This window comes from Benincasa hispida, chromosome 12, assembly GCF_027475165.1.
Source record: "Benincasa hispida cultivar pf3 chromosome 12, pf3_genome.v1.1, whole genome shotgun sequence".
Taxonomy (NCBI): domain Eukaryota; kingdom Viridiplantae; phylum Streptophyta; class Magnoliopsida; order Cucurbitales; family Cucurbitaceae; genus Benincasa; species Benincasa hispida.
The window spans coordinates 50160879-50166878 of NC_143489.1; positions in this window are offsets into that span (position 1 = coordinate 50160879).

Here is a 6000-nt window from a genome sequence, read left to right on the forward strand (position 1 = left end):
CATTTCATTCACAGGTGGATGGATAGTCAGAATGAACTATCTAGACGTTGGAGGATATGTCGAAGGCTTGTGTGTTACAGTTTAAAGGAAGCTGGGATGCACACTTACCATTGATAGAATTTTCATATAATAACAATTATCACTCCAACACTGGCATGGCTCCATATGAAGCCTTGTACGGGAGACCATGTAGAACCCTAATTTGTGGAATGAGGTTGGTGAAAGACAGTTGATAGGGCCAGAGTTGGTACAAACAATATTAGAAAATGTTAAGTTAATAAGAGAAAATTTGAAAACAGCTCGAGATAGATAGAAAAGTTATGCAGATAGAAGAAGAAGAGGGCTCAAGTTTGAAATCAGAAATCAAGTATTTCTTAAGTTATCACCATGGGAAGGGATACTAAGGTTTGGCAGTAAAAGTAAGTTAAGCCCAAAATATATATGACCCTACGAGATAGTTGAATGAATCAAACCAGCAGCTTACATGTTAGCTTTACCTACTGAGTTATCCAAGATATATGATGTTTTCCATGTATCTATGTTGAGAAATTATGTACCAGATCTTACCCATATTCTTTAAGATTGGCTAGTATAGTTAAAGGAAAATTTATCGTACCAAGATAAATCAGTTCAGATTCAAGATAGAAAAAAACAAGTGTTGAGGAACAAGACTATTCCATTGGTTAAGGTCTTATGGAAGAACCGTGGAGTAGAGGAAGTCACGTGGGAAGCTAAGGAGTAGATGAAAAGAAAATATCCACACCTGTTCATATGTTAAAGCTTAAGGCAAATTTCAAGGACGAAATTTCTCTAAAAGGAAGGTAAATTATAAACCCCTAAATTTATCTTACTAGTTAATTATGTTTAACTCCTCCTAATTATGTGTTTAATTATCCTAATTGTGTTTTTTTAAATTTCTGTGAGCATGTAGTTACAACGTTTGTGATAGTTGAACTTATATGGAAGACTATATGGGTATGTGTGTGAAAGTAGAGGAATTTGGGGAGGTTAAGGCAAAGGGAGGTATGTGTGAAGCCAAGCTAAAAGGAAGTAGGAATTTTTCTAAGTGCTAGAAGTTGTGCTCTAAAGTGAGATAGGGGAGCTAACACTTAGATGGAAATAAAAAAAAATTAGAAATAAGGAACGCATGATTTTCCTACAGGCTCAAGAGTTTAAGGGAGGAAATTGGCTAAGTCTAATGGGAGGCATGCATCTACGACTACTTGGAGGATAGTAAAAGTCTAAGATGACTATATGATGGCAGTTGAGTTTGCCTAGGTGAACGCATGATAGACGTCGAGATGTATTAGAGGTTAAGGGGGTGTTGAGGATCGGCAGGCTTAAGCATGAGTGTCTAAGTTAAAGTCAGTACATGCGTTGGTTAGTGATGCGTTGAGCAAAGATGTGCGGCGGTAGCTGAGGTATGCATTGATCGAAATGGAAGGCTAGCTTGGACGTAACCTGGGCATTGGTAAAAGACTTAAGCACCTAGCTTAATCACTGAATTAGTGGGCTAAGTAGTGTGGTTAGATAACTTAAGTAGGGTTAGTGCCTCAGTTGTCATCCTAAGAAAGTTAGTTGGTCATGCAGCCTTAGTACAAAAAGACGTTTGAGTTGAAGAGCTTGGTTTGGGCATTTCATACATGCTACGAAAGAAGAGTTGCTGTCAACTTGAAGCTGAAAACGGTGAAGGAACTAATTCAAGACTGCCGGAAAAAAATTCCCATGGAATTGAGTTGAAGGTCAAAGAATTCCTCAAGTATTTGAGAATCTTAGGCTACTTGGACAAGTTGTAAATATTGGTAAATTCCAAGCTCGTGGAGAGGAATCAGAGGAAAAAATTTTAAAGTATGCTAGTTAAGATGTATGGGAATAAGCCCTTAGAAGGAAACTTCATGAGATTAAGTCTACAATTTAAGTTATTCAAGCTAAAAGTTAAATCTGGAATTTTTGTTGGATGAACAAGCAGGCAGCTGCAACCCATGTATAAGCAAGCAGTTGATCGGCTGAGGCTAAGTGTGGGCGAACATGCAAATAGGCGAGGCAGACGTGTCTGATGCCAAGGGATTCCATGTGCGTGCTACCACCCACTTGATCAATTACAAGGTAAATTTTGGGTTGTGTCGTAACGTGTTAAGCACCTATGTACTAGGGATGCGTCGAGTAAAAAGGAATAAGATGATGTGTTTGAACTACACTTGGATTTAGCATATGTTAAAATTTTGTTAGTGAAGTTATCCTCAAGAGGGGGCTCGACATTAACCAAAGGCTCTTATTACTTTACAGGGCAACTTATAAAGGAGGCCTACAATCTTATGAGGAAATAACTCAAAGACAATGAGTGGCTAGTTTTCAAATATTTGCTAAGTGTTTTCCTAGTGAGCTTCTAACGCATGGTTGATTTTTACTTGATTCTCCCAACACATGTTTTAAGTACTAGAAATTGACATAGTACACCTGATTGATAGTTTAAAGACATATTTCATATATAACCTCTATGCGTTCCAATTAGGCTGTATGTCATATTTTAGCATTTGACTAAGCTATTTAAGGTTTTCTTATAGCATGATGAGTACGTTGTGGTATGATAAGAATTTATGTAAAATTAAAATGATTTATGCTTGTATGTAAAACCTACTCTTAAGCATGGTATCGAAGATATGGTAAAGTACCCAACTATATGGAGATCCTTGTTACCGAAGGTTTGGTAGTTCTATGTGCACATAAGATCTATGTTGTCAACATTGATGAGATTGGGCAAAATGGCTCCCCTCAGCTAAGGTTATTAGAGATTGAGTAAAAGAGCTCTCCCTCATGTTCAAGTAAATGAGCAGAGCTGCTTTACAGAAAATAATGATGAATTTTAACCCAAAATCTTTATATGCTATGATTCTATGTTTACCGTTTTACTCTCGAATCCTAAAGTGAGAATATAAATGTTTTACGTTATGTTTGTAAAAAAGCATCTTTCTTTTAAAATAGTCATTCACTAGGCATTTTAAGCTCATTCTTTTAAATATTTTCCTCCCCAATTAGCGGTCAACGTCCCGAGACCTAGCAAATCTGCCAGTCAATCACTTCTCAAGAACCTCAGAAAACCTGAAGCTTAGGTGACCCATCATGTGTTATACAAACTTAAGTCTTATGTTCATGTCATGGGAGAAAAGAGTAGAATTTTGAGGGACTGTTGTAAATAAACTTACTTTTACCCCCTTAATGGCGATGTATGTAAATAAGGTTTTCTATGATATAAGAATTTGTATGTTTAAGTTGTATTGAATATATGGTAATGATCTGTTGTGAGATATAAACTGTTTGTCAGGTACAAGAGGTACAGATTCAAGGAAATATATCGGTAGTAGTTGTCATAAGAGGGTGGCAATTACTATCTTCACATTCCTTCTTGGATTAGTAGAGTAATCTGGGGAGGGGTGTGACACATCAATTAGTATTTACTTGAATTAAAAAAAGAGTGTATCATTTTATGGATATGTCAAGTGTATCAATAATATATCTCACAACAATCAACATTAATTTCATTGATATTACCTGTACATCAACAATATATCAATAGTAAAACAAACATCAATCAATAACTCATTTTAAAATAAGTAATGTATCATTTTATTGATACACTCGATCCTTATTTGAAATTAATAATGGAACATTTTATTGATATTTCAAGTACATCAACAATATATCAATTCTAAATCAAACATCAACCAACAACTTATTTTGAATTAAAGCATGCATATATTATTTTATTGACATTTCAAGTTTACATGAGCTGATCAGACGTCAATCACCATCCTTTTTATTGATATTTAAGTATATATGTAGTAATCAAATAATTGTCATTCATTATTTAAAGAATAACGTGGGTATATCATTTTATTGATATTAAGTCTATTAGAATTTATTAGTAGTATATTTTATTTAATTAATAATTTAAAATAATGGTTGTCGGAGTTGGTCGTCACTGCCATCGGCAGACCCACGCTGCCCTGGACAAATTCTTTATTGTGCAAATCGACAAATTTCGAGTATTGTTTAACATTATAATATAAAATCAACTCTTAATTTTTACAACTTTAAAATTGAATTTTGCTAATTTCCTGCACGTGTACTGTGTCGCTCCTTGCCTTGCACGTGTAGTGTAGTGTGTAGGTTGCCCAATAACAAAAAAGGAATATAGGATAACCAAAAAGGTTAAATTACATTTCGGTCCCATACTTTGAAGTTTGTTCAATTTTAGTATTTATACTTTCAATAAATCTTAAATTTGACCTAATGTTAGTTTATTGCTAATTTTTTTAAAAAAATTGTATTATTTCTGATATTTTTACTATAAATTTTGAAAATATATTCACATACTTTATTTTCTTGCATAGACATTAATTTGAGGGACTAAATTTTAGATTTATTGAAAGTATGGAGACTAAAATTAGACAATTGAAAGTATATGAATATATAACCTAAAATTGAACAAACTACAAAGTATGAATACCAAAATGGTATTTTATCTAAAAAAATAAATAAATAAAATAAAAAAGACATTGACTAAAATTTCCTAGCAGACACCTTAACAAAAATTTAAAAGAAGAAAAAAACAACAATAGTTTCTATTATTTATAGATTTTTTTCCAACCTAAATTCTCACTTTCAACGACATTCTATTCAAAGGGTATTGTTCATTTTTTCTGAAGCAATTTTGATATTCATATTGCATATGTATAAATTTATTTTAATTAATTTCAAAGTCAAAACTATAATATAATTTTTTCATCCCTCATCGAAATATACATATCATATCATTCACAATTCACAAGCAAGCATATATTAAAAAAATATTTATTTGATATGTTAGATAAGAAAGTTATCATGGATGATATCAAAACAAGAAAATTCATAGAGAACATTTGTAATATGTATTAAATTAATTAATCTATGAAGTTATGAATACTTTTTTTTTCTACATATATTTTTTTATAGCTCTTTTACATATTGTCCCCCACATAAAATTCTTGGATCTGCTACAGGTTGTCGAAGTTGGTGGATGTGGTCGTTGAAGTTGATCAACAGTGGTGGCGGCTAGATTTGGAAGGGGAAATTGTCAAAAATAATACCATCAACTTTCCATCTTTCAAAACTAGCACGCTTTTTGAAAAGTAGTTAAACTAGTTTTCTCAATAGATCTCAAACGAGATCAACCATCGAGATTTAGTTAAAAAAATTTACTTTTTCTAGCTTATCGATTATTTTGACCCTTTTAGCCTTTTTGGGTACATCTCGGAGAGATAAAATGTCGAGATTTTAGTAATTTTTTAAATATTAGATAATCTATCCAAATCTTATATATTTTCAAATTTTCTCCAAATTCGGTTATCTTTATTGAATATTATATTCAATTCTTATGTAATTTTAGACCAATTTCTGTTTTCATGATTATATGAATTTCTAAATTTTCAAATGAATTTACCAATTAGATTTTTCAGATGAGTGATTGCATTTTGATTTTTAAATTTTGGGAAAGATATATATATATATATATGTATGTATATATATATATATGTATGTATGTAAGATATGGAAAATATATAAAATCTCGATATTGATCCGCCCGAGAATTCACTGATCTCGGCGTTAATCTTCCCGAGATTTAGGACATAAAAACCCAGCACTATGTATGTTGGACTAAGTTTTCCTTTTCTACCAAAACATAGCAACCTTTCTAAGGAGAATGTTTTAAGAAAACTCTATCTCCCACCTCAAATTCCAAATCCCGTTGGTGCTTGTCAACATAACTCTTCTAGCGATCTTGAGTCATCTTAAGTTCCTCCCCGATGATCTTAACGGTATCTGTAGTGATATGCACGAATTCTATACCAAGCATATTTTCATTGCCATTATTGGGTCATTGACACGTTGGTTTTGTTGGACCAAAATCCAAAGGGATTTAAAAGTGTTATTTCTAACAATTTTCCTAATAGTAGTAAGCTA